The sequence below is a fragment of the Streptopelia decaocto genome (assembly GCF_964273445.1).
Source record: "Streptopelia decaocto genome assembly, chromosome: 6".
Classification (NCBI taxonomy): Eukaryota; Metazoa; Chordata; class Aves; order Columbiformes; family Columbidae; genus Streptopelia; species Streptopelia decaocto.
In genome coordinates this window covers 67,236,850-67,247,817 of record NC_138660.1, presented here as the reverse complement: position 1 = coordinate 67,247,817, position 10,968 = coordinate 67,236,850, and the positions used below count along the sequence as shown (strand labels likewise).

Below are 10,968 nucleotides of genomic sequence, written 5' to 3'. Positions count from 1 at the left end.
ACGTCTGTTGCAAACACAGGAGGCAGACGGCTGTGTTGCAGAAACTATTTTTAAAGTTGTTAAGAGCACCTGTTTGCATTAAGGCTTTGTTTGCCTCTCGGCCCAAAGCAGCGCGCACACTCACATGCAAAACTTTAACACCTCCCTTCCCTCCTTCACTGAATTTAAATCTAGGCCAAGAGATATTGGTGACCATACAATTTATCTTCTCTGTGGTATATGTGTAGGAAGCTGCTTTCTTTTAGGGGACACCTTTCTTTTCCAATGCCAAAAATTAGATACTTTCTTTTTTATGACGGCAGAGCAGACTCAATCACTGAAGAAAGAAACCAAAGGAAGCCTGAGCTCCTCAGGACTAAGCGTATCCATCAATTTGGCCACCAGCAGCTTGGGACCCATTCTGCAGTTACAGAACGTATTTTTAGCACATGGAAAAACAGTGTCATGAGCACATGATATGAAAAATACACAAAGCAATATATCACTTTTATGTCCTTTATTCTATCATAATCAGGTTAGGATTTTTTCCCCCCCACTTGCTTCTATTTTAGAAGTGTCTCCAGGGAGGTTGTACGAACGTATCAGCCCATCAAACCTGCAGCAGCCACAGCAAAACCATCCACCACATCCAAGGAGACGGAGCAGAGATGAAGGAGAAGGTTGAGGTTGAATCTGGGGAACAATTTCTTCCCCAAAGGGCTGTGGGGCATTGGAACAGGCTGCCCAGGGCAGTGCTGGAGTCACCATCCCTGCAGGGCTGGACAGACAGACATGAAGTCCTCAGGGACATGGGGCAGTGCTAGCGTTGGGTTAACAGTTGAACTCGATGACATTGAGGTTTTCTTCCAACCAAAATTATTCTGGGACTCTCCAATGTCTTTGGCCTCACCACCTTGTGGGCAAAGCAAGGACCGAGTCCTCCCTCAGCTCCAGGAGCTGAAGTGATGAGCACAAGGGTTCAACCACAGACATTGGGCTGAAAAGAAAGTTAGAGATGACTTTACTGTGTGAAAAATGTAAATGCGCATAAAATCTCCTTTTTGTCTGTGTGTGCTGTATTTGTGAATGTGCCATGAAATAAACTATGAACAGGTAGCCCCCACTCTGGTTTGTCCCTGGATAACAAAAGCTGGCATCTAAATCCTGCTCAGATACCCCCGACAAATTGGAAAATGAGAGGAAGAGCAAGAAAAATCACCATGTACCTGGAAAAACTTACAAAGAAATACATACACATTAAAAATATGTAGTCTAGGAAAGAACAAGAGTGCAAAATGTGTGACACATATCTACAAGATAACCTGATGGGGCAGAAAATATTTTGGAGATGAGTTGTGTCCAGTGAAGATGGGCTGGGAGAGGCCAGAGTGCAGGAGAGCAACGCTGCTGGTCTGGAGGAAAGGCTTGAAAATGAGAGATGTTAGGCTGTGGGATAATCTCTATAAGGAAGATGTAACAGTTCTTTTATTTACAACTTTCACTCTAAATTGACAATATATTCCCTGTAGGATATTGCTGCATTCCCAAGAAGCTGGACCTGGTTCTTTAACACAAACTCCCCACTGCTGCCTGATGAAATTCCCTGCCTACGCTAATCACTATGTATCACTGAAACCACGGGAATGAGAAGTGCCAATCATGCTGTAAATATTAATTACAAGTAAGAACTACTCAGAAGTTAAAGAAAACGAGCTGACTGAATACCTGGTAATTTTGGGTAGTAGATTTAAAAAAAAAAAATGCAGTTTTCTTCAATTCCCTCCCCGCTGGCTGTTTGACAGCAAGGAAGACGTTTCAAATCCTGTTGCCCATCAGGGCACATGTGCGTGTAATGGAACTGCCACTCAAAGCTTTCAAAATGTATATTCAGCGTTTCACAAATCCATTCAAACTTTCATTAAAATCCCTACGTGGTTAATGAAAGCTGTGTATCTCTTTATGAAATATACATTTCAAGCTGCTGAAGACAACATGTTTGTGATAAAGGAGATCACTGAGATTATTTGGAGCTTTTCCTCCCTGATGATCCTATGTTGCCATCATACACAAACCACCCCTTTGTCTCACATCATTATATGGGGCAAAAGGCTGGGCTGATGCTCATTCATTTGCAGAGAAATCATAGAATCACAGGATGGTTTGTGTTGAAGGGACATTCCCAGCTCCCCCAGTGCCCCCCCTGCCATGAGCAGGGACATCTTCACCAGCTCAGGTTGCTCAGAGCCCCGTCCAGCCTGGCCTGGGATGTCTCCAGGGATGGTTCAGCCACCACCTCTCTGGCCAGCCTGGGCCAGGCTCTCACCGCCCTCAGGCCAACAATTTCCTCCTCATGTCCAGCCTGAATGTGCTTGTACCAGTATTAATCCCATCCCCAAATACTCCGTAATGCCAGGTCCTTGATTTTCACTGGGGGAAAACCTCCTCGTCATATTAGAAGAGAGGAAACCACACATTCCCTCAAGTAATTTTGTTCTTCGCACACTCCATGTACTTGCTATCACTTTTCCTCCTTTTCAAATGGTATACCGTGACCATTTTTATACATGAATAACATCTTGAACTTGAACAAAGCATATCCACGGGATATTCTTTGAGTGAGAAATGAATTACCTTAGGAAAAAAAACAGTGTTATTGGAAAATGGAGCACAGCAGATCTTAGCTAATGACACCTAACATTTCTTGTATGTTGGATAGAATATGAAAATACATACATTAATTAAAAGCAGGCTTTAGGGAAAATATTGTTAACTTGGGCTATAATAAAAGCTAAAGGCTTCCAGGGAGCTCCATTGTGCCGCGCTGGGGCTGTACAGCGGGAGGGCTCAGTTAATGTGATTAAACGCTGGGGTTCAGCACTTGGCAAGAGATGTGGAACAGCAGCTCATTGCCTGGAAAGGGATGAGAAGTACGAGACCTCGCGAGGGACTTGAGGGACTCAGTAGATCTGGGGCTCTGTGAGACACGGGCAAGACTTCAGCTCCTGACTACGTGCCATGATTTGAATAGACCGTATTTATCCAGCGGTTAAATTGCAGCCCCATGCTCAGTCCCCAGGTCACACAAGGGTGGATCTGGGAAGAAAATCACCATTTCCCAGATTCTACCTGAGGTGTCTCAGTGCTGGCGAGCACTGCCCGTGGCACAGACCGTACCTGTGGGACTTCAACCATCCCCGTGGAAAGAGCAAATTTAGACTGTAAAAACACTTTTAATAAAAGATTGCTGCCAAGTATTGACATTCTGTCCTTTGCCGACTAAGGTCCGGGAGCATTTAAAGCACTGTACTATTTTTAATTTTCATTAAAGGCCCGCACTGTGCAGTGATGTTGACATCCCAGCGCTTCCACGGCTTGGTCCCACATACCGAATCTCCAGGGCTTATGACTTGGTCCTGGCTTTGCTGTCCAACAGGGCAAGGAGACAACAGCTTGTTTTGTTTCTCAGCAGCATTGCAAAGATTCATTCCTCTGATTGAAAAGAGGGTTTTTAGCAAGAGACCCAGCCTCCTGGAAAATGTGAACTGCTATTGATTCAGGCTAGTGCTTGGAGATAAAAGCCCTGAAATCATTTGTCCTGCTGTTAATCAGTCGAAGCAGGATCAATAGCCCCCGCTCTAGCAAGGGAGCTGGGGTGAGAGGCAACCAGCGGGTGCTGGACCCTGCACAGTTCCCAGGCAGCAGAATGCTGCTTCATTTGTTCTTGGCTTTTTATGTCAAAATTCCAGATGAATTCTAACAACCCCCACATGCCCAGAATGTACAACACCATGAAACGGTTCAAGGCACCATCTGTCATAGCTGTCCCATCCCTTGGAGCCACAGCATATTCATCCTCATCTTTGCTCCATGGATGCTGCCAACCACACACCGGGAAAGAGGTTTTACCACAGCACGCATGGGACATAGCGCTCCATCAGGGAAACAATGATCAATTTAATAACAAAGTGGGAGATTCAGTATTTCCAGAAGATTTGAAAATAGGAGAGCATGGCAACAGGAGGTCAGAACTTCCAGCAAGCAGTATTTCTCATTGCAGGGCCAGGACGCAGTATATCAAAACTGCCCGGGGCAGGTACTGCCTTAATGCTGGAGAGCTTCCAGAAAGGAAGGTTCCACAGTTTCCCTGGATAACCCATCCCAGATTTTCCCATCGTAAATCATTTTTCCTAAGATCTGACCTCAGACACCTTGACTACAAACCACCAGTTTGCCATGATCCATCCGCAGCAGCTGGGAAAATAACAGGTCATGACCTTCGTTGTGTTATACACCAACTATAGGATGGAAAAGAATCGTTTCTCATTTAATTCTGCCATTTCTTCAGAGCAGAGACTTTTCATGAGTTATTTCCTATTTAGGAAAAGTTCAAAGAGATCAACTACCTCGCAGTAATTTACTTAGAAACAAGGATGGGCATGGGGGAAGAAATTAATGCAGCACTGACAATGACTCCGAGCACAGAGGAGCATTCCTGTCCTTCCTCCACCCCTGCAATGGTGCATCCTTCTCCTCAATCACTACTCATTGGAAATGCTGGAAGCCTCATCACATCCTCCAGCTGCATGAGCTCTTTTCCTACTTATAAATCACAAGCACTAGTGGGTATGGACATGACTGGATGTTCCCATTTGTTTCCCAGTACGTCGCTGAGGAAGGACGCTCCAAAGAAAAGCACTGGGTGGTTGACTTGCTTCATCAGCAGAGTTCATTTGTGTTGGAACATCCCCCAGGGCCATCACCACCTCTGTTAGCGACACCTGGGAAACATCAGCCAGGCGAAGGTTGCTTGGGGAGCAGAAGGAAGCAGTGACAGATTTTACCTGTTAACAAAATAAAAAGTGCTTCTTCATCTTGTCTGGAAGACACCAGTCCACAATTGGTGCATGTGGAAGTGAGTAGCTCTGATCTGTACTTTAACCAGCCTATGAGTCTTGAAAAGTTGTTGTCAAGGAGCAGTAAACTCCCTGTTGGAGGCAAGAACCCCTGTGTAGGTGAGTACTAGAATAGAACTATCGAACATAATAACCTATATTCAGGTACCATGGAGAGACCAGTTCCACCAGTCAGTCTTCCCTTATTTCTTTGATTTTTTAATTAGATTGTGTCTAGAAAACTATAAAATATGGAGTTCGATTTTTCTCCCAATCTATGGAGATTCAGCACGACCATTCCAAAGGCTGCTTATCCTCAAGGTTCAGAAATCACACACAATTTTTGTTGAATATACCTCAAGTCACTCATGGATTTCTTTCTTCTTTCTCTTTTTTCTACAGTGATAGGCTCTACATTACCAGTTTCCACTTAATGTATGAGACTCAAATACTCTAAGCCCTGGACTTCCTTTCAATTAACCAAAAGACAGGGTTTTGGTAGTGAAATTGTGCTTATAGCACTTATCTGAACTTTTGCCAACTCAGTGTCTTTTTTTACATTTGGGCTGTTAGAACAGGACACGATGTTCCAGTTGCAGCCTCGCCAAAGCAGACATAGAGACAACACCACCCCCCTGCCCCATCAATCTATATCCTGTTTTAAAAAGCGTGTGGATGCCAGTTTTCTTTAGGTCCCAGTGTCATGCTTCACACCAACCTTCAGCTGATCCAATTGCAGTGACACAGAAACCCTTCAAAATCCAAGTTCCAAGGCCAGAGTCCAAGAGGCAGTGTCACCTGATTTCTTCATCCTTATATATATTTTCCATGTTAAACTATATCAAAATGTACATTGCATGAAGGGTAAGTTTGACTGATAGCATCTATCTCATATAAAGCCATGTAGATCAGCAATATTTGCCTTTTGTAATCCGTGATTTCAAAGTTTTGTTGCTCCCCATCATGCCTGGGATGGACAGATGGATGGACGGACAAAGGAATGGATGACTGACTGATGTGCACGTGGTTTGCAGGGGTTCTCCTCATAGACTCTCCACTCATTGGCACAGTGTTGGGTGTGAAGTTCCATTTTACAGCTCTGGGGCTCTCTGGGGAGGCTGGAGCTCATTCAAGCAACATCAAGAGCCCTTAGCTTGTTCTTTGCATATTTTCAGAACAAATTTGTTTAACATTTCTGCCTTCACTGCCCATGACTAACAGCCGCATTGTTCCTATCTAGTAATCTAGTAACAATACCATAGATAGTATTCCCTTGTTTACTAAAACACTTTTTAAAAAAGCCTTGCTGCACTTATTTCTGCTTGCCATTTGTCTCCCCTTTACTCCTTTAATTTACCAGTGTGCCTGTTTTCCCGTTTTTACAGTAAATATAGATTGTTTTAATTTAAGATAGGCTTGTATGTAGCTGTTCTCGCCCACCCAATAGGTCAAGACCATTTTTCTGCACGGGAGCATGTGTAACAGAGCCAGCGGCAGCCTCGCTGTCCGTGCTGAAGAGGAAGCCATTCCCAATCACCGCGGCTTTTTGAATTCCATAAGAAAAATATTTGAGCACTGAGGTTAATCCACACCTGCTATGTCCCTGATTCTCCAGAGCTGCAGTTTAGCGTTGCAGCTGCCAAACAGGGATGCCATACTGCTGTATTTCCTATCTCCAAAATGCACCGTGTTTAACAAGAGCTCTGTGGTGTGATTGTTTCAGAAAAAATGTGGTTTGTTCCTTTCAAATCCAAAAGAAAAAAAAATTCTGAATAGAAAGTAGGAATATCATGTGTTTCTTATGAAAAGAAACCTGAAATGCAACAAAAAATTTGGGCCATAATTACAGAGTTGTGTTACACTTACCTCCTAATTCATATTTTGTTCTCTTCTGACTCATTTTTAGAGAAATTATTGATACAACAGAGACTAATCCAGTAGAGAAATGACTCAATAAGACCATAAACCAGACATGCTGCATTGCTATAACCACTCAGCAGGAGTATAGCGCAAAGCACCTATAACAATATGCTGGAGTTAATTTAAGAGTCATCACTTATTCAGCCACCTGAGTACAACTACCCTCATTTACACAGTGAAAGCCCCAGCTCTGTGGCACGATGATTTTGTTTGGACTAGAAATCCAAGATGGGAAAATGGAAAAAATATTAAAGCCAAGTAGTAAAACAGCTCACGCAAGCAGGAATGTTGAAAGAGAAACGATAGACTGATGCAAAGGTGATGGATGGTCACACTTACGCACCGGGCACTCCTCCAAGGAGGAGCAACCCTGGAAAAATTCCTCCTGGAGAGAAGGACGTCTATGGCAGAGCTCTGGGTCCTCGCAGTGAGTCATCTCGCCAGGGCAAGAGGAGATGTGAAAGGGTCCGAACGAGCCTCCATTAGTGCTCCGGGAGCTCAAGTGGCAGCCCTTAAATGGAGAAAGAAATTGGTGGTGGATATGCAAGCTCAAGAGGGCTGGGGAGCTTTGCCTTTTATAGCTGATGGTGCCTCTGGCCTCTCTAAGAGGCTCCTGCTTTTAGCCCCTGATTTCCTTTGCAACCATCACAGATGTCACCCAGGAGAGGTCCCGCTAAATGGGAGCTGGAACTTGGGACAACGGGCACCAGCAACAGGACATCACCTCCCGTCCCTGCAGTGGGGCTCCGGGCCACAGCCACGTCCCCTGCTTTTTCCTAGAAATGCTCCAAAGATGCACATTTCCCCCAAGTCGTACTATCTGACCCCCTGTCCTGGAAAGCCACCCCAAGAGCTTTGGGGTGCAGGAACACCCCAACATTCATCCCACCAAATCAGCAGGGGATGTCATACCCTTTGCATTCAATATGTTAAAGTCTTGAATGAAACCATGTGTCTTAACAGCAAGTATAAATACACAAATTATGGTAGATGTGGTAAAATCTGGATATATTCTGTCTAAACTAATGATTTATTTCCCACAGCCCATTCCTGGAGGAGCAGGTGGCAGCACCAGGGGTGGCTGTACATGCACCCCAATTACTCCCCAGGCATGCACAGGGAAACCCCCTCACTCAAGTGTTCCTGCTCGCTCTCCTCCATGACATTGTACAGTTATTAAAAGGACTCAAATTTTTACCAGGAGCAAAGAAAATAATGTTTTGTGGCTCAGTCACCCAGGGAGCAACTTTGCTGATGTTCTTGGCAGTCCCGAGAGATGCTCGGAGGCACTGCAAGGCTATTAGAATTTGCTGCTGTTTCTGCTCTCCCTTTGGTGTTTTTAGTCCTGATTAAGATGTCATGAATTAAGGTATCTGCAAATTTTTGCACACACTTTGCCAACAACATGACATGGAGCACCCATAGCTAGCAGTGCATTAAAAGCCTTATTTTCACTCTCCTTTATTAGCTTTCTATTGCTGATCCCAACCAAGCTTCTGGGATTACCAGAAAAGCAGTTTTCATTCTCCTCTGCCTGTGCAAGATAGATCTACACTGACCAATATATTGAAACTTAAATCAGCTGGAGTGACCTGACCTGCTCAGTTGAAAAATATGTTCATTGGTACTTCTGCTATTTGACAGGTTTAAATAATAAAAAATAAAGCAGGTGTGTACACATTTAAAAACCAAAAAGCTGCAGTGCTGCAGGCAGGGGCTGGGTCCACTGGGAAGGTGCCCTGATGCAACCCAGGTTCATATGGAAAAGGAATAACATGAAACCTGTCCTGTGCTCTATCATTTGGGTTGGAAAAGGCCCCTTAAGATCATCGAGTCCAACCACTGAGTCCCGAGGATCTTCCTCCTCCGCTTCATCCATCGCACAGCATGAGCAGAAAGTCCTCTGATGACCAACCAGGGTCAGTTTGGGGTGATGAGGATATGTTTTTCTTTTTCTAGGTGAAGATCGGGGAAGGTGCAAATAGTGGGGTATAACCAGGGAATAGGGATGAGGGAAAAGAAATAAGCGAAATATCCTTTTATAATAGCTCTCAGTTGAAGTTCTGAGTAACTCCAAGGACTTACCAAGAACTGATGAGTGACCTGGATTCCCACTGGCTCTTGGTGAGGTTGGAGGGTTTCATGGATGGAAGAAATAACAGGGTGTTATCTCCCTCAGTCAACCTCTGAAGCCCCTTCCCCTGGGATCGGGTTGCAAGGAAAGCAAAACACCTCAAATCGGCTTCCAACCATCTCTTGTACATTGCAAAAGGAACGTGCTGGGTGACAGTCAGCATGGCCAGGTTGTAATACATTGCTGTTGGAAGATGGATATTGCACTACAAAAACTGTTCAACGCATGTCTATGTTTCCACTGTGAGTTTTGCCATTCTCTCTCCAAATCCCGAGGCAGATTAATAGGAGGAATTAATTTTGTTTGAGTCTTTGTGCTTCTACCACCAAATGATAAGTCTTTTCTCTTTTTTTCTTTTGAGTAATCCACAATAGGTTGTGAGAGAAGTGGGGAGCAAACAAAGCTGCAGCTTGGAAATCAGACAGACTGTTAATGGCATCATGAAATGAAATGGAGTTTTGTAGCTTGGTGAGATAATAAGAAAAAAGCCCACATTCATTTAGAGAACAAGAGCTGGCTTAAACATTTAGAAGAGGCAAACAAGCAGCGCGTGCAATGTTTCCACAGGTAAAGCTGTTGCAGCTAATTCATAACATTACAGATGAACCTGTCACCAGAGCTGACACGGCAAATTAAATTCTGTATTCCCTCCGCAACCCTACCAATATCAGCTATATTAAATCTGTATTTAAAATAGGCTGTTGCATGTAGAGCTGAGATAAATAGCTCAGCGCATCAGTAAGAGCTTCCCACCTACAAATGCACCATGGCCATCACGCCCAGCCCGTGGGGGCACATGGTCCAGGTGGCAAGTGGCCGGTCCTTCCACATTGCCACCAGTGACCACAAGAAATAGGGGGAAATTAAGTAATATGGCCATAAAAGCCTACAATGGGTTTACATCTCTGACACTACAGATGTAGACTTTCCAAATGAGGAAGGAACTCTGTAAGAAAATATATTTAGGAGGTGGGATTATGGTATTTGTTTTTTCCTCAAATGGTGTTCTTGACTTACAGAACTTGTTACAAAAAGCATTTCCATCCTCTGTAAACTGTGTGTGCACACAGAGCCACATGAACAAAAATGTATCTTCATAACCTGGGCGGGCAAAGAGAATGAATTTTGATGAAATATTCTCATGTTTCTCCAATGCTTTGGCCCTCGCCCATTGTAAATCAGCAAAGCTCCATCTGAGAATGAACGTGGCAGACGCCTGCACCACAGAAGTGGCCACACAATGGTTCTACATACACCCCCTTGCCTGCAACGGCCTCTTTTTCCAACCAGAAATGCTTCAGAATTCTGAGAAGTTCTACTGCACTCTACATATGGATGGATTTTAAGTTAAACACTAGTTCCCAGCAAATTATATTTCAATTATCTGGGCTCAGCAACTGTACTTCACCAGTATTCCTGCAGTGTTTCTTCCTTTCACTTGAATCAAAGAGCAATTTTGAGGCTAACAAGACAATGTATGGAATCTTCCATTGAAAATGGCTGCATTATGTATCATATTTTCTGGCCTCCAGATATCTAATGAGAGACAAAAAATATTCTGTATATTTCAATAGCAATTTAGCATACATATTTATCCTAGATAACTAAAGAAATTCCATGTCTATGCTGAGAAAGAAAGATGGAGCCTAATTTTGGTATCACGCATCAGTCAGAAGTGACAGTTCCAGGGAAGGTGGTTGCAGCCAAACAGGCTCACTCGGTTACAGTCCAGAGGAACAGCTAATGTTCCTGTAAGCTATTTGTCACCCGTAATAAGGAGTGATTTGGAAGGGATTAGGTTTTACTGCCTGACCCATGATCAGCAGTGTCTGGACTGCACATCTACCGTTGCATAAAAAAATAGAAAGTGGAAGCAGCAAGTGTCTCCTAATTAAAAGAAGCAGTTTGATGCATCACTTTGCAACGTATTTTAGATTTTATGTCAGGAGATGGGATAACAAAAAAGGAGGAGAAAGCTAGAAAGCAAAGAAGAAAGCGCAAAGCACTTGTTGCACCGAGTGCCGCTGCAGCAAGCACAGTCCA

The 10,968-nt window shown here is 43.9% G+C and overlaps 1 long non-coding RNA gene across 1 annotated transcript; it reads right to left on the bottom strand.

Annotated features, from left to right (window-relative positions):
- Positions 1–456: 456 nt before the first annotated feature.
- LOC309441440 lies at positions 457–9,537 on the bottom strand. Its single transcript, XR_014184373.1, has 3 exons — positions 8,877–9,537; positions 7,135–7,302; positions 457–976 (listed from the first exon to the last, which is right to left on the bottom strand). It is a non-coding gene; the product is annotated as an uncharacterized lncRNA (long non-coding RNA).
- Positions 9,538–10,968: the final 1,431 nt, after the last annotated feature.